We start from the raw sequence: 22,272 nt of genomic DNA, 5'->3' as shown, positions 1-22,272 counted from the left end.
AATCCCAATAAAAGGAGGTCCATCCTTTCCTACCAGGATAACATGGAGGCAGATGTGTGCCTTCTCCAGGAGACGCAGCTCCTCTCCAAAGATTGGCATAGAATGAGGTATTGACTCTTTCCCCAGCAGTTCTTTTCATCTACCCTGGATAAGAAGGCGGGTGGCTATTTTAGAAGTCAAACGTTTTAAGGGGACAGTTCAGGAAAAGGTGTCCGAAATCAAAGAGGTTGATGGGAGCAGGCCCATCGATAACGTAGGTGTTGGTATGAGTATTTTAGATGCCAAAATTGGGTCGCAAACCGCCAGAGTTACTGCTCCCGCAATCACCCTTCACCCGATATACGATCAATCCAGGGGCTGCCTCAATTGCCTATAGATAGAAATGGCTCCTCCCCCCACCCACCTATACCAATAACCATTTCAAATACCAACCCCACCAGGGATGGTGCTAATGGGTTAAAAAGGCCCAGGGGCTCGAATCAGAACAGGTTGTCTAGTACCTCGTGCATTAATGTTCCTGCCGCCCTATGTATGAATGGCTAATCAGGATGTCCTTAGTCTGCCGCCTGCTGCTTGCCCTCATGTGTTGGTACTGGCAGGAGTACCTACTTTAAAGCGGGATCAGCATAAGCCATGGGAACAGCTATGCAATAAATGTGCGGACTGGCTATCAAGGCATAGAAACTTCCATGTATCCGAAATAAAGGATATTATTATGGCACGCTGGGTTGGGTGAGTCAGTGCATCTACAAAAAATATGGAAGGGGACAGTATTCTAATTAACTTTCGCAGACCTTCTTTGGTGAGACACCTACTAAGGGGTTGCGAATTCATAACACATAATAGCACTAACATATGCGCACTACCACTTGGTTATTTCTACAAACCAAGTCATGCTTCTTTCACCAACAACCCCTCTTGAATTACTACCCCTAATAGGTTCGAGGCCTTGTCTGGATTAGAGACCCAAGACTGACTATCAACTTTTGGGGAAAATACTGATCCTGCTATTAGGTTACCTCATGCCCTGCCAGTAACTGTGTACTATTCCCACAACCCACTTATCCCTCCTATGCAAACAAAGGCCTCAGAAAGTTCAGACCTCCATATCTTAAGCTGGAATGCTGCAAGGCTGTTCTCTAAACTTCACCAGCTAGATTGGGTACAACTTATTAAAGATGAAGATATCCTTTTATATCAGGAAACATGGGCCACAGAAGAATTGCATATTGAGGGGTTTGAATGCCATAATATCCTAGCAACAATCCTCAAGCAGGGTCGACCATTTGGGGGTTTATCAATCTGGGTCAATATTACGACAGGAGGATGCATAAAAACTGTACATACACATAACAATAATGTTCAAGGCATATTATTTAATACGGGAATTTCCTTTTGGATAATTAATTTTTATAACAATGATTTTCATTCTGTTCCAAATATGCATTTTATAAATGTTATTACATTTATTGCATCTATTGGAAAATCCAAAGACTCTTTCAAGTCAGTAGGAATCTGTCTGGTTGCGATTTTAATGCTAAGCTATCTTACTCATGGTCAAGCGAATATTCACACAGCAGCAGACAAACATGCAATAGGGGTAGAGAGCTAATGGACCATTTGAACACCCTTAACTTAATTAATGTTATAGAAATTGATGCAACTACAAAAGATAATGCCCCCCCCCCCCCCAAACGACATTCAGAGGGAGGGGCTGCTCATCTGCAATTAATAATGTTTTTTAGGCTCAGATAAGATGTTTGCGTATTTGTAAAGTGCATAGCTGCCCGTAAGGCTTCCCAGCGCTAAGAGAAACATAACTACGGTGGACTAAGTGAAGTTGCCTGAGATCAAGAGTTCTTAGGGAAAGAGCAATGTTTTGAGTCTTTTCCTGAATGCTAATTCGTTGGTTATCATGCGCATGTCCCTGGGTAGTGTGTTCCACGTTTTAGGAACCAAGTGCTTGAAGGACCTTTCTCCCTATCTTGCTCTTTTTATTCTGCTGTGTTGCATAAGAAGATCCTCTGATGACCTTAGGGTCCTACTCGGGTTTTCCCTACCCAGACTTAACAACCCCACTGGCATCAGTGCGGCCCTCATTTGCACCATAGCCCAAACTTTGCGGCCCCCAGAAAATTTGAGTATCCGTGCTCTAGATCAACAAAAGGCGGGAGTAGTTAGACACGAGGAGTAAACAGAAGCATGCATCTCTAAAAGGCACAAACAGGAACCAATGAAAACAAGCATTGGCACAGCCAATAGGTCTTGCCTTTGGGACCTTATAAGTATTTACCCATGCAACAGTTGATGTTGTTGCACCAAGGATATTGTGCTGGCTAACTAAACACTTATAAGGTTCCAAAGGTGAGACCTACTGGCTATGCCAATGCTTGTTTACCTGATGGGCATTGGCTGACCGCTACCTGGTTACTGAGGCCCTAGTGAGGTTGAGACATATTTGAGGGAGTTTTAGCCAAATCAGATTCTGCCGTGCATGCCCAAGCCTAGGTAGCAATGAAGCGCAGTTGTTAGTGCTGACTGAATGTGTTCTTTCACTGTGGGGAGAGGAGTTGGCCTAACGGCTAGGGCGCTCGACCTCAGACCTGGGGATCTTGGTTCAAGTCTTGGTAACGACGCTAAACATCCTGTGATTCTGGGCAAATCACTTAATCTCCCCATGCCTAACATAAATGAATGTGTGTCCACATGTAACATAACTGGTGCTATGTAAGGCGCTCTGATACCTGATTTGGGTCAAGTTCAAGTTATATAAAACTCTGCACATTTTTTTTTTTTTAAACTGTGCTACTTTTAATTGACGGGGCTGCCCCCGTTTACTCTGGTGAAAGCTAAAAACGGAATTCAAGTCGATCTTCTCATCACACAGACTTTTCAGGCAAAAAAAATGTCAACGTTTGCTGAGGCCTTCAAAATAGTTACCCAACCACACCAATGAGTGTCAATGAACATTTTTGATACAAAACAATCATGTCTAATGATCGATGCAGACAACAAAAAATAAAAAAATGAATGCCGTGACAGCACGCTCGAGACCCTACCAGCACTAGACAATCGTTCTCAGGTAATGCGGTGAGAATCTGGAACTCGCTTCCTCCTTTGCCCCGTGCCATCACCTCCATCCAGATCTTCAAAGCGGACCTCAAATCTCTTCTATTCCAAAGACACTTTCAGAATGCCCTCCTCCAGACCCCGCCAGGAAGTTCTTTAGTCATTGTAATTTGTCATATATATGTATATTTGTGTTTGTACATCCTGTGCTTGCTGCGTTTGAGAGTGTGTTCCTTTTGCCTGCGTTGTTTTGATTCTATGGCCTTCTATTTTTCGCCAAGAAGTTCTTTAGTCATTGTAAATTTGTCATATATACTCATATATTTTAATTTGTACATTCTGTGTTTGTTATTGTGTTCCTTTTGCCTGCGCTGTCTTGATTCTATGGCCTTCTATTTTTCGCCAAGAAGTTCTTTAGTCATTGTAAATTTGCCATATATACTCATATATTTTTATTTGTACATTCTGTGTTTGTTATTGTCTTCCTTTTGCCTGCGCCGTTTTGACTCTGGCTGCTACCTTTGTTTGTTCTATTCATGTAACGTAACTGGTTCTAGTGTACAGAGCTCTGACACCGTGGGGTAAAGTCCGTGCTTTATAAAAATGCATTCAATAACATAAATAAATAAATAAATAAATAAATAAATAAATAAATGCCTCACCTGGGGTGGTTTGGGTGCTGGGCTCCCTGCTGAGCCTGAGGCCAGGACTGAACCTTGAGCCCGTTTATGGACAACTGCGCATGCGCTGGGGATAGACACTGCTTCCCAGGGCGCGGGTTCAAGAGGTCTTGAATTACCTACGCATACGCTGACGACAGATACTTCCCTGCAGCGGAGCGCGGGTTAAAGAGGGCATGATGGCTGAACACCTGCGCATGCGCAGAGGACAGACAGTCCTTTAACACAATTCAATGACAGTGTCCGCTCGGGGACACAATGAATGAGATACAACAACTGGCTCCCGCCGCGGAGCACGAGGCGCCTCGCGCCACAGCACAGGGTGAGAGGTATTGAATTGTAAAGCTCCTCGGTTCGGCTCCTCTATTGGGGGTAAGTGTCTTTCCTCTGCGCAGGCGCAGTGAGACTGAGCGTCCTCTGTCCAGGGCAGGTCACAGTCTGTCCTCCGTGCAAGACCCAACACTCTGTGATTGCTCTGCGATAGGAAGTAGTATCTTCGCTTCGCACATGCGCAGCTGCGACGCGTGGTCCTGCGCATGCATATCTGTGATGGATGTTTTGTTCTCGCGCGCGATGGTGGCTCGTGCAGCGGCGTGAGCGCGCGCGTCACTCGGGAGGGAAGAACACACCGGGCCCCCCTCCTCACAGGCAGCCGGGCTCAGGCGGGCCGGGCCCCCGGTGCCCCCTCTCTCCCCCAGGCCCTGCAGCCCCCACTGACCAGCGCTCAAGCAGAGGTGAGGAGACCTCAAAGCGCCCAACCATGTGTGTGTGGTTTTTTTAAATAATACTTTTATTGGATGTTATGTTTTTTTTTAAAATATTTTTTTTTTGGTTTTTATTTATTTATTTGTTTTATTTTGAAAGTTTTATAGAGCGCGAACAAGATCCTTGCGGATATCTGAACAACAAAAGAGAGACAATGAAATCGCCATAGTCAAACCATTCCATAAAATGCCATTTCCCGTGGGTGTGTTTGTGATCCCAGGGTGATGGCTCGTGTCTGATTCCATCCCAGGGTGATGGCTGGTGTCTGATTCCATCCCAGGGTGATGGCTGGTGTCTGATTCCATCCCAGGGTGATGGCTGGTGTCTGATTCCATCCCAGGGTGATGCCTGGTGTCTGATTCCATCCCAGGGTGATGGCTGGTGTCTGATTCCATCCCAGGGTGATGGCTGGTGTCTGATTCCATCCCAGGGTGATGCCTGGTGTCTGATTCCATCCCAGGGTGATGGCTGGTGTCTGATTCCATCCCAGGGTGATGCCTGGTGTCTGATTCCATCCCAGGGTGATGGCTGGTGTCTGATTCCATCCCAGGGTGATGGCTGGTGTCTGATTCCATCCCAGGGTGATGGCTGGTGTCTGATTCCATCCCAGGGTGATGCCTGGTGTCTGATTCGATCCCAGGGTGATGGCTGGTGTCTGATTCCATCCCAGGTGATGGCTGGTGTCTGATTCCATCCCAGGGTGATGGCTGGTGTCTGATTCCATCCCAGGGTGATGGCTGGCGTCTGATTCCATCCCAGGTGATGGCTGGCGTCTGATTCCATCCCAGGGTGATGGCTGGTGTCTGATTCCATCCCAGGGTGATGGCTGGTGTCTGATTCCTGGTGTTCGTTTAGGCCAGCGGTTCCCAAACTTTGTCAACCCACGGCTCCCTTGCCTTATTGGCCGTTGGCTGCGGCTCCCCAATATGGTATTTTTTTTGGGCGGTGGGTGGATGTAAACCCAGCTTCCATTTTTCTCCCTGAAAATAATTGGGATGAAGCTGACAAATGTATTAGAATGATTGATGTGGGACTCACTCTTGGAAACCAAATTTGGGGAGATGGGCGAGGGATGAAAAAACGTATTGTCATTGGCACCATCTGCATGACCGCTAGGTGTAAGAGTGCAGCTGCTGCATGAGAGAGGGCTCCCCGGCGCTGTGAATCATTATTTTTCAAGGTGCGTTGTGTATAAAAGCAGGTTGTCTGCAAATGTTTTGTTTCGCTTTGAGGGCTGCAGGACATTTTATTTCCTTCTTAAGCAGTGCTTTATTTGTGCTACTGGTTTCCGGTGCTCAGCACCGGCACTTAATTTATAGGGCCGGAACTATGCATTTTTAGGTCTCGCTGGTGTTAGCAGCGCATAGCGCTACTCCAGCGAAAAACCTATTGTTGTGGGTTTCCTGGGAATGGCTGAGAGAGGGTGGCTACGCGCATTACCTCGGCGATTTAACCTCGAAGACGCGCTTCTGCTGGCGGGCTGACTCTCCTGGGCGCTCTCTCACACACACACGTGTGCTTACACACACACGCACGCCCCCACACACACACACGCACACACACACACACACACACACACACACACCACTCACCTGGCTCTTTTGTCGCGACTCCCCTAGTATCTCCGCCGCATCGCCTGGATTGCATAATTCAAATGGCACCCAACAGCCATGCGCCGAGACCGAATGGAAGCGGACGCCGCGTCCCCAGCGCACCCCTTGCCTGTAGCAGCCACCTCTGCTGACCCGGAAACACTCCAGCCGGCTCCCCGCCCCCGGTACCCGGATGTGGGATTTAGCCATGGGTACGTCATTGTTCGAAGACGGGACGCATTGTAATAGGGTGAACTGAATGGGGGCAAATCAAGGTAATATCTGGGTTTTACTTGTTTCTTTTAGTTACAAGAGGATGAACTAAGGGAAGCTGTTCTGCTGGTCTTTGCTAACAAACAAGATTTGCCCAATGCCATGGCCGTAAGCAAGCTGATGGACAAGCTGGGACTGCAGACGCTCCGTAGCCGAACTGTAAATAGCTATAAATTGCACATTTTAATATTCCACTATTTATTTGTTCAATTTCGTCATAGTTTTTGATCTTTGAACTCTTTCAAAGACTGTACGGTCTTCGTAACATGAGATCGTGCTGAGCTTATTATGTCTGTGAATGCTACACAATATAAATGCAGTCTTAGTGTTTTAAAATCAGGAGCAGAGTCAGTGCAGTTTGTGTAACTTGAGTAATGGCACTTTTGTTGACTGACTGATATTGAATTGAAATACAGTTTTGATGTATTTGGCTGTGCTGGTAGAGCTTCTATGGTGTTCTGCTTTCATGATACCATGTAGCTCACATAATTAATCTGAGTGGGCTGAGGAAAGTCTCTGAATGCAAAGGTGCATGTGTGTTTTTAGGTGTGTGTGTGTCTGTGTGTGCGAGTGAAATATAAAAAATCCTTTTCATACTACTCTCCCCCCTCCACACACACTCTTTCACCTTCTCTACGTGTGCATGTAAGAGAGCCGGATTCCTCTGTGGTTAATGGGGAAAATATGAGATAATCCTTGATAATCCTTAATCCTTGTAAATAACTTCTGTTTTATCTTCTTTCACGGTACATTTCATGCAGTGCCTTATGCTAACGTTCGTGCACTCTGCTAAATTAGTGTCTAAGACACAAGTCTGAATGTTATGCTGCCTTATGTAAAAGATTTTTCATGTCTCTCTTCACTGTGAATGGGGTTTTGTGGAGTGTTAGAACTGGTGGACGGACTAGCATTTAGTTTGAAATGGGCATGTTGGAATAATTTCTAAAAATAAAATGGTGGTTGGAACTCCTTCATAACAGCATGATCTCATAATGGTAGCTCTCCATTGCATCACGTTTTAGCTCATCTGAGTGATTAATAAATAGTGCCAACCATATATCTAGAATTCTACAACCTACAATGACCTGAAAAATGGTAGGGCTGGTTCACAAGCCTAAACTGAAAAAAGTCTTTCCTCTACAACAATCCTACTACCTTCAGCCAAAATCTTAAAATGGCAGGGAAGGCTGGTATGTTTAGGGTCAGTACAAACAAGCTGGCATGGCCCGTATTGTTCTTGCCACTTTGATGTCCTCAGCACATCTGTCTTAGTACTTCACTGTATAAACGTCATTTGAAAGCGAAGACTGCATAAACTGTGCAGTTTATCTCTATTAATCCAAGAATGCAGATTGAAAAACAAAGACAAAAACTTGAATACTTCTTTTGTTTTTAGGTCAAGCCTGGGCAGCGCATGCGCGGCTCTTCGAGGCATACTGTATTAGAGTATGAACTTGAAGCTCCAGCTGTATTTTTCATTGGCTTGTCATTGTTTTGTAAATGCTGCCTTCTGATTCATTAGTAGGCTTGCTAGTCCCTCCTTAGTACCGCCTGGTCTTCATTTGTAACCTCCTACGAGGACTGACCCGTTTACATCTGTTACACGGTATGTCCTATTTAGTCTGTAAGCACTCATTTCTTTAATGAGTTTTTCCTACTTCAGGCACGACATGCTTTCCAGCAACGTTCAGCGTGCCATGCGCACTTTCACTTTACAAGCTGCTCAGGACAATGGCAGTCGCTTCTTTGAAGTGAAACAGATCTTGCATTTACAAGAGTTTGAGCTATTGGCATTGTAAATGACAATGCCTTTTATTTGTGCTAGTTAACAAAACCGATCAATAAAAGGCATTATCCTTTACAATGCCAATAGCTTAAACTCTTGCATATGCGAGACCTATTGCATTGCAAATGCTTGTTTCTACTCACTCCAGCAAGCTCAGCATCACCCCGGTGCCAGCTGCTGCATGTGTTCCAGTACTGGCTCCCAGTCGGATGACGGTTACTAGGAGCAGGTGGGGAATTCCATCAGACTGGTGGCTGCGCTAGACTGACTGCTGGCACCGAGAGGCCTGGCTGCATGAAAGCGCCACCGTATGGCCCCCTCCTGCAACTGAAGTGTGCCCCTTCTGCTTCGCATTGTCTGCACAGGGCCTAGTTTTACCTGTCTGAGGAGATGTGAGGTGCCTCTTATAACCCCACAGACCTCCACTCTGCTGTGTACAGTTGTGATTCCTCCCACGTCCATGCTAAGAGGAGATTCCTTATACTGAAGCTGTGTCAAACTACACACTCTGTCTTGTCACTGCAGTCAGTGATCAAGTTTGACATCATAGTGAACTTATAGTGCAGAGGATGTCCACTCTAGTTTTCACAAGTGTACATTCATATTTCACAGGCTTCTCGCGCAGAAGTTACCAAAGGTGCATTCCTGTCGCCTGCCTCGGTGATAGAATAAAATGGGCACAAAACAGTAATGGTAGTGCGTGTGAGCTGGGCGCAAATTGTGTCTGCTTAGATATTGCAGCTTTTAGCTTTTAGGTGTTGGTGATAGCTCCCAGTACATATACAATGGTAAAATCAAGGGCGCTACTAATGCCGTTTTTGAGCACCTGGACTTAATGTTCTACACATTAAACACTGTTCTTAAGGAACACCTCTAACCTAAAATCCTGGCAGCCCTGTCTACCAACTTGCTGACCTTGTGTGCCCCACGTAGGCCCCATCCTCCTCCCCTGAATGGCTCTGCCTGAACTCCTAATCACGCTGCTGCAGTGCTTACACATTTCCGTGCGGAATCTGAACTCCAGTTTCTCAGCTCCTGAACTGCATTACTGAAAGAATAAACAAAACTGCCACCGAACACAAAGCAGTGTCTGAAGCATCTTGCCCTTCACCGCAGGTATTACTTTTATTGTGTATGAGTCAGTGGTTCCCAAACTGTTTGCGGCGCCCGTGGCTACTTTTGATGGCGCACCTGGGTGCCGCGGCGCACAGATTGGAAAACCACTGGTTTAGGCAGTCACACAGTCCTGTCGTTCTGCCACATACAGTCCGTGATTGCGCACAAAATCAGGCTCATCTGCACAGCGCGTGAGCCTGGCTGCAGCAATCCCCATTTCCACGCTCCCTTGGCATGATATTTACCTTCTACTATGTATGTCGTGCGCTTTACAAATGATTGATTGATTAGATGGGTCAAGAGAAGTAAAGAGAGATCAACAATGTGTATTGTCACAAAGAGGCATGGCAGTCCTAAAATAATTGGCGGGAGGGGAATTCCTCCTTTCGGAACTAGGGCCCTCACACCCCCAGCCAGCTAGGTGAATGAATAAAACTTTATTTGGTTACTCAAAACCATTAAAGAAGACGTCAAATTTTAAGTAAACATTGTTATCATGTCAGAGGTAAAATAATGAAAGATGAAAAAGGAAAACACTTAAAAATAAATAAAAACATGATCAAAAAACTAAGTTCATTAGTCCGTTTCTTCGTAAGCTGAAATGTCTCATTGATTTAGCAGTTAGCGGCCGCTGGCCTAATTGTGCAGGGCCATCAGCTTCCGGCGTGTCTGTTGAATAAATTTGCTGAACACAGCCATGTCTTTCCCTGTTTCCATTGTGAATAGATAGTTGACCGCCTCCTTTATCGTTCTAATTCCTTGTCTGAGTAGAATTGGCTTTTAATAGCGGTTACGCTCAGCGGAAAGCCTCGGGCAGCAAAACAGGATGTGAGCAAAGCTTTCTTGTTTATACTTGCATAAGCGGCATTCAGAGTGGGTTGTCTCAAGTCTACTCGTGGAGTAAAGCTCTTTAAGGGGCAGAGGGTGTAGTCGGAGCGCTAAAATCCTATTAACTGCCACCTTGCCCACTGCTTGGATAAGGTGCGGTTTCGAGGTCTGTGCTAGCTGCGGGAGTATTAGCGATTCATTGAAGCCTCTTAGTTCCAATGCTTCTAGGTCAGTGATGCGTGAGCAGAGCCGGACTTATCGTTTCGTTGCGCTTTTAATGGCGGCATAATTGAGTAACTCGGGGTCCCAGTTATCCACAGCAAGGTTCAGAGTTTCTTTAGCGGAGGAGAGAATATTTGACCACGGATTCTTTTCTTCTAGGAAAATGCTCTTTATGCTAGATTTCAGCGAGTTTTCTGGGGCCGCGTTGTGAGATATAAGTATTTGCTAATTGCGGCCAGTTCCTCAAGCTTTTGTTGTGTCAAGCCGAATTCGAGCCGCACCAGAGTGTTTCTGGTGCTAGAGGGTAGGTGGAATAGTTTTTTATAGGTCGAGCAGCGGATTTTTTCCAGGGTGCTTGATAGTTTACCTGGAAAGGCCTGCTGAGCGTAATTTAATGATGGTATTAGCTTCGCCCTTAATACTCTTTGAATTGCTGTTGTCGTAGGGCTATGTAGAGTTGCATGCAGCTTCCCCAGGGCGTACGAGATACTTTTCCCTTTTGCCCGTATTTTCTCTAGATGTATTCCTGGCCGCCCTGTCTCGCAAAGCCAAATTCCCAAGTAATTGTATTGTTGTGTGCAGTCCAACGTCCGTTGTCCTATCTTCCATTTTATCATTTTTTTTTTCGGAAAAGGACCAAATATTATTATTTTTGATTTGGCTGCATTCACGGTCAGTTTGTTTTTTGCATTGTAGGTGCCCAAGGCCGTTAAGGCTTTTTGAAGCCCAATTTTAGTATGGTCTAGTAGTACCAGATCATCAGCGTACTGCAGTAATTGAATCTTGGTATGCCCAAGACGGGGAGTTGCTAGTGATGCTCCCATCAAGGCTTTGCCCATGTCTGCGGTGTATAAGTTTAATAACATCGGGGCTAGTACGCATCCTTGCTTCAAGCCGCGATTGGTGTAAATTTTCTCTGAGGCTGACGTAGTTGACAGTTTAATTCTGACCCATGTGCTTGAATATAGGGATATAATTGATTTTAGTAAATGTGTGTCGATATTCCAGGTAGCCAGTTTCTGCCAAAGAATAGAGCGGTCGACACCATCAAAGGCCGCAGTGTAGTCAATAAAGCAGGCAAAGATTGGGAGAGATTTTCGTGCCACTGCCTTGTAACTTAGGTATGAGAGCGCTATGATGTTATCCACTGTTGAAGCTCCTGGTCTGAACCCTGTTTGATAGAATGGCAGGAGGCCTTCCTTACTGATCCAGTTTGCGAGTTCCATTAATAGGGTGCTGGCGTAGGCCTTTCCCTCAATATCAAGGAGTGCAATCATGTGGTAGTTTTGTGGATTTGATTTCGACCCTTTCTTATAAATGGGATGCAGGAGCGACCCACGCCAAGAATCCGGTACGTTCCCTGCCAATCGACATTCGGCGTATAACACGGACAGATTTTCGGACCAAAAGTCTGTGTCTTGCCTGAAAAGGGAGCCCTGCAGGCCGTTGAGTCCTGGCGCTCCATTGGGTCTGATTTTTTTAAATATTGTGTTGACTAACTTTTTTTCCATGTGTATGAATTTTTTGGGTTAGTCAGTTGTGTTACATTGTCTAATTCTGTGTTTGAATGATTTAGGATGCCTTCCTCTTTGTATAAAAATGTCACGTGGGCTATCCAGATGTCGGAGTCAATTGAGTTCTCTCTCTGCATGTTCCCTTGATTTAGAGTATTAAGGTATTGCCAGAACTCTTGTGTTTTACTGGGACTCAACAGTCCGAAGATCTTTAGCCACTTTGCTTCAGTTTGTTTCCATTTTTCCGCCCAAACTTGCTTTGGGTGTGATTTTGCTGTTTCCTGCAGGAGTTGTTTACCTTTAGTTTAACCCTTTAGGTGCTGCCGTCGGCCAACGGTCGTCACGGGCACTACCTCCCCAGTGCTGCGTGCGACCGCTGGACGTCCAGTTCAGCACTGGATAATGGACAGCGCAGCACTGGGGAGGTTTGTTTACTAGCTCCTAAGGTGTTAACCGGTTTACAGGTAAGTCTTTTGTTTGATGCGCACTAGTTTTGTGCTTTCACGGATTGCAAGTATATCACCAAGGTTGTGCCTCGGGTAATAGTTAGTTTTACTTCTTTTCCCTTCTTGTAGGAGTATTACTAGATTGTGGGCAAGCTGGTCCCATTCTTTAATTATGCCCCTGTTTGTTTCCTTTAATGTGCCGTCCACCCATGCTTTTTTCTATTCCTCAACCTTATGTATAGGGCCTGCGTCCCATTTAATCCTTCTTATCAATATGTGCTGTTCAATACCGGTTGTCGATCCCAGTTGTTTAAGTGTGTAGTGGTTGTCTGCTGTCAGGTTTAAGGTTGTTATTAGAGCCGCATGATCACTTTCCTTCCGCTGTGCGACTTTATACCCTGTCATTAGGCTCTGTAGCCGAGAGCTTAAAAGGATATAGTCAATTGTGGTAAGATTGTTGTAAGTTGGCGGACAGGGGTTTCCTGGAGAATCCTTTCTGAGTAGGGAGTGGGCTGATGCCAACTGATAGGCATGCAAGATAGCGTTGAATGCTTCCGTCGCGGGGGAACTGTAGCTTTCTACTGATTTATCTCCAATGTTATGTGTGTTGAAATGCCCGAGAATTATTGAGTCCATCTGGGCAAATTGTAAGAGGAGATTTTCGATGTCTTCTAATAACTCTGAGAGTTTTTCCTTTTTTCCCCGTCCATTAGGGTTATAATAAACATTGATCAGTAATATACGCAATGTGCCCTTACTTGATGAAAGGCATTTCAAAATGCCGGCCATATACAAATTTGACGTTGTTGTAATTTCCCTAAATTGTATCTTCCGTGAGAGCCTGATATATATGGAGCTGCCTCCTGACGGTCTGCCGAAGATGTTTTCTTTAAGAGCTGGTTTGTGATAGTCCGCAAATCCCCTGATCGAAACTGGTTTAATAGCCCACGTTTCTTGCATGCAGATTATATCTATATCTGTGAAGAGTTGGGGTGTTGCGGGATATTGTGTTAATTTTAGTATCCCGGCTACGTTCCAGGACATAATAGATAAGTTCTGTTTCCCAGTTGTCTCCCTTTTCTGTTTTATACCTGGTAAATCTGCCTGCCAATGCGGTGGTGTAGTCTTAATTGCAACAGTGCGGAGTTTAGGAATTATGAGCTAAGGCTCGAGGCACCCAAGACCAATCTTCATTTGAGTTGTTCTGAATTGAGCGGCTCCGGGTACCTTTGCTAATGTTTGTAGTGACCTTGAGTAACCCATTGCTTGCCAATTTTGTATTTGTTCCACTTTCACTCCCATGGAGTATAGAGAGTGTTTTTAAGGGTGGGAGTGGCAACTCTGCTTTTGAGTTCTCTCTTTGTATGTCCGGTGTTCTAGGGTCAATTTGATACTGCAAGTGGGCATATTTCAAAGGCATAGGGTATTTTATTGTCGGCAGACTCGTGATCTTTATGCCCCAATCTTCCAATATTAGGTAGTTTCTTTTTAGTGTATGGATTATGTCTGGGTTTGAAAAAAGCAGTTCTGTTGATTCGTTAGTGTCACCTGGTCCTTGCATGAAAAAGGAAACAGTGTCGATGTCAGATGACTTTATATTTTCCAGGCCTGGGATGTTCGCAAAGAGTTTTAGTAGGTTGCTGCGGTTGAGTATGTCCCACTTGCCCTGTGAGGCATATTCTGGCTGGAGATCATCCTGTGTATGTGGGATATGTGACTTATGTGTCCCTTTTATGGATGAATCTTGTCTAATTAAATCCTGACGGGTTTGCCGTGACACAGCATTGACTTTGTCGTTTGCATAGTTTGTGGTGCCCGTTTTTGTTATCGGCTGCAGAACTTCGCTTGTTTCGTTTACTGCTATCTTGTTGAAGTCATTGGAGTCCTTCCAGCGTATTCTCTGGTTGTCTTCCTTTGGTGAGGTTCTGATTTGGCTATGTAAGGCTTTATCCATTGCGTTGATCGGCGTTGGGCTGTCTCGATGTGGTACCTGGAATTCAGGCAGTGCCTGGCTGCCTGCCCGAGTAGTTTGTTCCTCATGAGGTTTGGGATGCCCGCTGGGTATTGCGGCACTTCCATCCCAATTTTTAGAGCATTGGCCTAGACCTTCGTGCGTATTGCCAAGGGGTGGGTCAAGATTGATTTTAGTTGAATTGTTCGGCCAAATAGCTTTTCCGTCTAGGGTTGGAGGATTTTGATGTGTGGTAGGCACAACGTTGTTTATACTGTGCATAGGGTTTTCATTGGTTTCCGGCAGTAACCACAGCCTAATTGAGCTGTTTTGGTTATGATTGCTTTTTTTTTGTTTTCTTTAGCTTTTTTTAATTTTTTTCTTATTTTTCCGGGATAGGTGGCCAGTTTCAAGGCTTGTCACCTGCATGCTGTTTAAGTTTGCTCGTTCTTTGGCAGCGGTGCTGCATTCGTCTGTAGTTGTTTGTAGTGTCCTGCTTGGTGTCCTGCTTGGTTCAGCTGCCGACATCTTTGTGATGTCCTGCTGGGGGTCTTTGCCATTAGAGTCGACAGTCGTCTGTGTCCCGGGTGGAGTGTTATCTATATTTGCCGACTTCAAATTTTCGTTGCTCCTATGCCTGCTGGATTCTGCTTTTCGATCTTCAATCAGTGTATTCATTATTACTGGCAGTTTTTCCAAGCAGAGCAGCACCGGACTACATCCACAGTCCTGTGGCTTGAATGTGGCTGTGGTATTTGCTTGGGCGCGTTGAATTAAAGAGTTCAAGGCTTCTAGTTTGGAATCTATGCCTGATATCAGGCCGGCGACTGTGTGAAGTAGGCTTATCTGGACGTCTAACTGGTCAGCGTGCATTATGGCTGCATTTACCATTGAGGACAAGACGTCATTAATCAGTACAAGGTGATGATCCAGTTTAGCCGGCTGCTTCTCCGTTATGTGGTCCGCCCCCTGGTCTTGTTGATTGTATCTAATGCCGTTATGGTCAAATCCAGGGCTAACTAGGGTTGAATGGGATGTTGCAGAGTTTTGGAGTGGCTCTGCGTATGCACTGAGCGCTGAGGTATGAGTTTCGCCAACCCCCTTATTGTGGGGCAGCCCTGTTGCCTGGTGTGCTTTAGTCGCGCCATCGGCTGGAAAAACCCTTTGGGTGTCCCAGGTTTGTTGAGTTACTAAAGCATGGGGGCTAGCTAAGCCGGCGTAGTTGTTAGGCAAGGTCAGTGTAGTTTTTGTCTGAGTTTTTGTATGAGCTGGTAGGCCACCCGGTGCTATGATTATTTTGGTGATAGCGGGGTTGCTGGGCCCTGCCAAAATTTTAGTATTTTGGAAAAACTATTTCAGAATTCTAAAGGCAATTAATGAGTTCTGTTGTGTGATCAGATGGTAACCAAGTAGTCCAACAAATGCAAGTTTGTATCCCACCGCTGATCCACCACTGTGAGAAAGTGGCTCTATATATACTGGACCAGAATAAGGTACAGTGTGTATAGAGTCCACAGACCCCAGAGGTATAATGTAAATGTAAATGTAACTGGGGTGTCCTGGCGCTGTAATTCATACCACTGTGGAACCCTTCCTGTCTTTTCCCTGTTAAATGTCCACTCCTGGGCACCCCCAAGGTGAAGCGAAGCATCCGAGCGCTGTTGGGGCCGTTGTGGAGATTTGCAGAGTTGCATAGTTGGACCCATGATTAGAATAGGCACAGAGGCGAGAATTATCAGCTCCGAGGAAATTGAGCCCAAGACCCGCGATGCGGGATTTGAACCCTGGTCCCGGGCCAGACATCTGCATCAGGGTCTGCCGCTCTAACCATTGAGCCACACTTCTCCTTAACAGAGGTTAAAGCTGTTTGGCGAGCGCTCACTCTCTTGTGCTCGTGTGCTGAGTATTTTAAATCTCCCGTTTTTTGTCCTTTATTTTATTTTAATTTGAGCAGCGTTTTTCCTTGTTTTTAAAATTCCCCTGCACGCATACTTGCAAAATAATTTGTGTCCCTCTCCGCTACTTTGGCGGCCCGGTCCCTCGCGCTTTAGATTTTCGGAGCGCCATCTTGGGTAGGTAGCAGGAAACGCTGGACACTCCCGCGCTCTAGCAGTCAGGAGGACTGGCTAGAGCTCCTCTTAATTGAGGGCGATGACGCGCAGCGTGTTAGCGCAGCGTGTTTGCCGCAGCCACGCCGGAGTCACGCCAGAGTCCAGCCCGTCTGCGCCCGTCCGCGCTGAGGCCGGGCTGGACGGCTGGACTACTGGCCAATACAAGGTAGGCGCCCCTGTCCTGAAATACACTTTACAGGAGGTACTGCGGCTTAAGCCCGCTCCTGCCCCATGCTCACACCGGTACAGACCTGAGGATTTTTTGACACGTCCTGGCTGTGCGTGCTTTCTGAGGGATGCGGATGAGCCTCAGTGCTCTCTCTCCTCTGCTCCCCCGGAGCCCCGCCCTTCATTAACACCCAAAAATCCCAGCGAGTCTTGTCTTCTTCTCAATGCTCGCTCGCTCGTAAAGAATAATATTGTATTCAAGGAACTGGTTTTAGATAAAACACCTTCTTGGGTTTTTATTACGGAGACCTGGGCTAAAGACTCTTCAGGCCCTGATTTGGTCGAAGCGGTTCCTGAGGGCTACTGCCTAACTCGATATGACAGATTAGGCCGTGTTGGCGGTGGTCTAGCTATTTTGTATCAGGACAAATTCCACTGCCATACTATACCCCTTTCTGACCCCAAGGACATATTCCAGGTCTTATATTTTTCCCTCTCTGATTCTGTTAATCTTGCATTTAATGGCATCTTGGTTTATCGCCCCCCTGGCCCAAGAGCAGGATTTGGGCTGAAATTGATGCAGGTTTTGGAACCCTATTTTGGCCGACAAAATCTGACCATTCTAGGTGATTTCAATTTCCACCTTGAGCTATTGGAGGCTCATGATACTATCTCCCTGGTAGAAATAATGTCAGCCTGCGGACTCACCCAACTGGTGAACGGCCCTACCCACCGAGCGGGGCACACGCTCGATGGCATCTTTTCTAACGACCCTAGGCTGACTGTTGCCAACCCCTTCCATCTTTCTTGGTCGGACCATCTGGCCGTTCCCTTCAATATGATGTATCCCATACGGGGCTTTATTAGAAGGGTCTCGAGCACCATGGAAGTGCGAAGGAACCTCAAAAAGATCAGGGAAGACTCCTTCCATCCATGGACATCTAGTCTGTCCATTCCTCGGGAGGCAGATACCCCCACAGCGGTCTCTATATTTGAAAACACCATTGCGGAGGCCTTAGAGGAGTTGGCTCCTGCAAGGTCTTGTTATTCTGCTAGGAAAAGACCCTCAGCTCCCTGGTTCTCTGAACAGCTCCGGCTTCGGAGACAGGAAGTAAGAAGGCAGGAACGCTCGTGGCATTCTAGCTGGGCCCCTAGGGACAGAGAAGCCCATAGGGTCCTGCTTAAAAATTACAAACTGGAAGTCATTAAAACCAAGCAGGAATATTTCACGGCACTCACTTCCTCACTGTCCTCTCCTAGAGAACTCTTTAGGATTGTTGATTCCCTTACGGCCCTTCAGACACCGGATCCTGTGGTTGCCTCCCAGGACCTGTGTAACAAGATAGCTGCCTTCTTTCAGTCAAAGATCGCCGACATCTATGCTGCCCTGGAGGTCCAAAAATCTCTGACCGCCGTTCCTTTGTTGCCGGCTCTTCCTGAGCCCGGTGTTGTTGAATCTTCTCAACATCAGGATCTGATTTCTTTTCCTCCTCTTTCCTGTCAGGATCTTGAAATCCTGCTTGATAATACCAAATCTGGCTCTCCGTTGGATGTCTGCCCGCTAAAGATCCTCAAGCAGTGCAGAGAATCTCTCCTTCCTCCTCTGGTTGACATCATGAACAGAGTGATGAAGGAAGGCATTTTTCCCCAGCAGTGGAAGAATGCTGTAGTAAAACCTTTGCTTAAAAAGCCTTCTCTGGACCCTGGGGTGTTAAAAAAACTTTCGCCCCATCTCACTGCTCCCGGCTCCCGCAAAGATGCTCGAAGCCCATCTGAATAAACATCTGGCTGCATTTGTGGAGAGCTCGGGTTGTTTGGATCTCTCCCAGCATGGTTTCAGGAGGGAACATAGCACCGAGTCTGCCCTCACCATAGTGCTGGATACCATCCGCACTAGAGTTGACGAGGGTCAGACCTCCCTCCTGATCCTTTTAGATCTCACAGCGGCCTTCGATACCCTGTCTCCCGTGGTGTTAACATCTCGCCTGAGGGAGATTGGGGTCCGCGGGCCTGCTCTGGGACTTCTTTCCTCTTTTCTCGACCATAGAGAACAAAGGATAATGCTGGGATCGTTTCTATCTCCATCCCTGTCTGTGCAATGTGGGGTCCCTCAAGGGTCAGCGCTTAGTCCTACCCTTTTTAATATCTATGTGACCCCCCTTGCCAGACTTATTAGATCTTTTGGGATGGAGGTAGTTTCTTACGCGGACGACACCCAGATCCTAGTCTCTCTCTCCCAGCCAGTTACGTCAACTGCCGCCAATTTTAGATCTTGCATGGAGGCAGTTGGCCAGTGGATGATCCACAATTCACTAAAACTGAATGGGGAGAAGACAGAGGTGATGGTCTTTGGTGGAAAGGAAACGATCTGGTCGGCGGAGTGGTGGCCGAACTCGCTAGGCTTATGTCCCGAGCCCACCTCGTCAGCAAAAAACCTGGGAGTTATGATCGACCCCAACCTTAGTATGTGCCAACAGGTCAACAGGACTGTTTCGACCTGCTGGGGGATTATCCACATTCTAAGGAAAATTAGGCACTTTTTGTCACCTCAGGCAAGAAAGCAACTTGCTGTCGCTCTCTTGGGCTCGCGACTGGATTACTGCAACGCGCTGTATGCAGGACTGAATAAGAGCCATCTACAGCGCTTGCAGGTGGTCCAGAACGCGGCAGCGAGATTTGCTCTTGACCTACCGAAACGTGCCTCTGCCACCGAAGCCCGAAAACAACTTCATTGGCTCCCCGTTGAGTACCGGATCCTTTTCAAATCCATGTGCCTGGTGTATAAAGCTTTAGCTAAATCCCGCCCTACAAGCATGGGATCCATTCTTTCTCAGCATAACCCCAGTAGGAATCTTCGTTCCAGCCATAAACTTCTTCTTTCTGTACCTCGTGTCAGAAAAGCAAGATGGGGAGGTAAGGCCTTTTCCTCCCTGGCACCGAAATGGTGGAATGCCCTCCCCTTGGAAGTGAGATCCCGTCCCTCTCTGCAAACTTTTAGATCCGCGCTAAAAACTCACCTTTTTACACGTGCATACCCGTAGTGGTGCTCTGCAAATTTTGTTGATTGATTTTGATAGGCGCCTTGATACCTTCGGGTTTAGTCTGCGCGTTATAAGTTGCAAAATAAATAAATAAATAAAATAAAGCCAGGTGTGACCTTACTCTCTAAAGTGGTAGCTGGGTCGAGCACTAAGGCAGTACCAGAGGACAGTGTAAAGCATTTGTTGTACACATTCAGTCTGCAAAGGGTTTCACACACTCAGGGACTGAACTCCAGGCCAATTGTTTTTATATCAAAAGATATAGTTGTTTTATTTTTAGAACCAACAGGTATAAAAATATACTTTTCTCTATGTGTTCTCTCATGTAATTACTTTGCAAAGAGGCAATAAACTTGGTAGACACAATAGGTACAGGGGTTGCAGTAGGCACCACAATTCTAAATACAATTTAGCATTGAGCTCAATGGGTTTTTCTACATAAATGCAGCTAATTACTTTATCGATTACTTTTGTAATCCCAGGACTGGATCCTAGATTCAGTCTTGTGGTCTAAGCTGGAAACAGTTTAGCAAAAACGATTTGGCTATTGCAATGATTTTTAAGAAATATAAAGCTATTTCAAAAGTTCACACGTAGAAAATTTTCAATGGAAATCTGGCAATGTTATCCAATGGGAGTAAAATCAAGTTACTTTTGTAATCCAGTACTGGGCTCCTAGGTCCAGCACTGGGGTCCCAACTTCAAACAGGTAAGTAATTACGTTTCAGTATTCGGTATGATTTCTAAAGAATATTTCAAGTTTTCAAAAGTAGACACTTAGAAGAAATTTAACAGAAAAGCACACAATGGAGTCCTATGGCGAAAATTCAAGTTACTAGTAACCCCGGCTGGGATTACTTCTGCGGTTCAGTACTGGGCTACAAGATGCAGTACTGGCTTCTCTCCTGAGCACAGGTGAGTACATCGGAATTCGGAATGCAGTTGATTTTATGGGAATATTTTAAGTTTCCAAAACTTCACACTTAGAAAATTTCTCGAGTCAACCCAGTCTATGTTATCCAATGGCAGGTAAGTGAGTTACCGGTTTCCAGGTGAGTAATCGACTGGTGAAGTTAGGGTTCTGGGCATGGACTAGGGGGTCCACCAGGGTCAGGTAAGTTCAGTTGGTTCACCCGCAGCGGCACTGGGGCGGCCGGGTGCAGGGGTAGTTAGGCTACCTCAGGTTGGTGGCTTCTGGCTAGCAGGCCACGCGACTGTGGGAGCTGGGCTCCTGGTCACTTGCTCAGGGCAAATGGGGAAGTAGGATAGGGTACAGGTTGCACTGTCAGGGGCACTCGGGCAGCTGGGTGCTTTTGTTCCAAAAACTCATGTTCTTGATTGTTCATGTTTGTCAGTAGTTAATTAAACACGCCCAGGCGTTTTATCTCTTCAGTTGACAGAAGCTGCAAAAAAGGTTCCTTTCTCGTTGCAACAAAATATGAATGGCCGACGAGCCTCTGTCTGTCAAAGAATGGAAGGGCTGGGGAATTGTCATTCATCTCAGTGCTAAGCAGAGCAGTGTCATGCTTCACCCTCACCCAGGCCTCTGATTTTAACTAACATCGCTTAGAACACTGGGACTTTAGAGACCATCCTTTTAATGAGAAAAACAAAACTACAAGTCCCATAAGCAATAGTGGTGGAAGGTGTCACGCATGACCTGGGGCAACATCCGATTCAGCACATCCAGTTCCATTTTGACACTATATTGAATTTATATCCTTTGTTTTTATGGCAACGAGTCACCAGAATACTAAAAACGTGTCTTTTATTTTCAGGGTCAATTAAGTAATGGTCACCAGCTTGGAAGCTCTGGGAATTCTTCAGTATTTGTCATTGATCTCCATGTGGGACTGGTTTGGGTCTGCCCCTGCATCGTTCCCGATAACTCGCACAGGTAAGGAGCTTGTAGCAGCAACATGATAACCCCATACTCGTCTGTAAGAAGTGCGCTCTGAGGCAGGCACCCGGTCATTTTTGTGAAACAAGCAGGCGCCAATATCTGCTATGTACATTTGCTAAAATAAAACACAATCAAATCACAGTATACTGTTCCGGAGGTTCGTCCCAGAGACATTATCTGTAACTGAACGCAGTCACCCTATGAAGCATGTGCTTTTAAGACAAGTTGCGTTCACTTACCTGATGGTGACATGCTTCATCATTGGGCTATACTCCTCACCAGGCCGGCGCTACAATGCCTGGCGGCCACCACAAAAGGGCACTTTGTCGTAGATCTTTTATTAAGTACGCCGGAGGAGCATAGTAGGACAGAGGATGTTGTGTCATAAGATGTGAGATTGGTGAAATTCTGAATATAAGATCAACTATCGACCAGTTGCCGCAATATAGTTAATGTGATCTTCCTGGTCCATGTTGAGATTAAAAACAGTGGCAGAGAAATTGAGGAACTAATGGCCCCTATCACTGTGTGAAAGTGTCGATCACCTATGTATCTGCTGGTAAGCTGGGGTCTATACTTCAGGTCAACTTTTTTCATGCCTTGTGTAGTCATGGAGCAATCTGTTGGCATTTCATCAGGACCAAATATGGGAAAACAGGTAAATGTGACCTAATCTTCTCCACAGCGTGAGGAGCTCTGTAACCCAAAGCCCTGCACCTGAGGTACTGGGTTTTTCAGAACCGGTACCGATCCGGTAAGCCAGCGGTGCCAGGGTACACCCAAAGACCTCGAGTTCTCCTGATTCGG

The 22,272-nt window shown here is 46.1% G+C and overlaps 1 protein-coding gene and 1 long non-coding RNA gene across 5 annotated transcripts in view; one reads left to right on the top strand and one right to left on the bottom strand.

Annotated features, from left to right (window-relative positions):
* The window catches only part of LOC144807622 (uncharacterized), a 38,973-nt gene extending 35,171 nt beyond the window's left edge, over positions 1 to 3,802 (bottom strand). The window contains exon 1 of the long non-coding RNA XR_013606365.1: positions 3,732 to 3,802. This is a non-coding gene — a long non-coding RNA (uncharacterized LOC144807622). The remainder of the gene's footprint in view (positions 1 to 3,731) is intronic.
* Positions 1 to 22,272, top strand: part of LOC144807578 (uncharacterized) — a 436,944-nt gene that overhangs the window by 349,061 nt on the left and 65,611 nt on the right. Inside the window, exons 1-3 of one of the 4 annotated variants that reach the window (XM_078673228.1) lie at positions 6,144 to 6,318; positions 6,413 to 6,538; positions 21,341 to 21,459. The exons of 2 other annotated variants lie outside the window; for them this stretch is intronic. The gene's annotated coding sequence lies outside the window, so the exon portion shown is untranslated. Of the gene's footprint in view, positions 1 to 4,302; positions 4,484 to 6,143; positions 6,319 to 6,412; positions 6,539 to 21,340; positions 21,460 to 22,272 lie in introns of those variants that run through there. One more of the 4 variants, XM_078673221.1, reaches the window with a different exon arrangement.

Source organism: Lissotriton helveticus, chromosome 1_2, assembly GCF_964261635.1.
Source record: "Lissotriton helveticus chromosome 1_2, aLisHel1.1, whole genome shotgun sequence".
NCBI classification, from domain to species: Eukaryota; Metazoa; Chordata; class Amphibia; order Caudata; family Salamandridae; genus Lissotriton; species Lissotriton helveticus.
The sequence above is the reverse complement of the archived record's forward strand: the minus strand, read 5'-3'. Positions and strand labels throughout refer to the sequence as shown.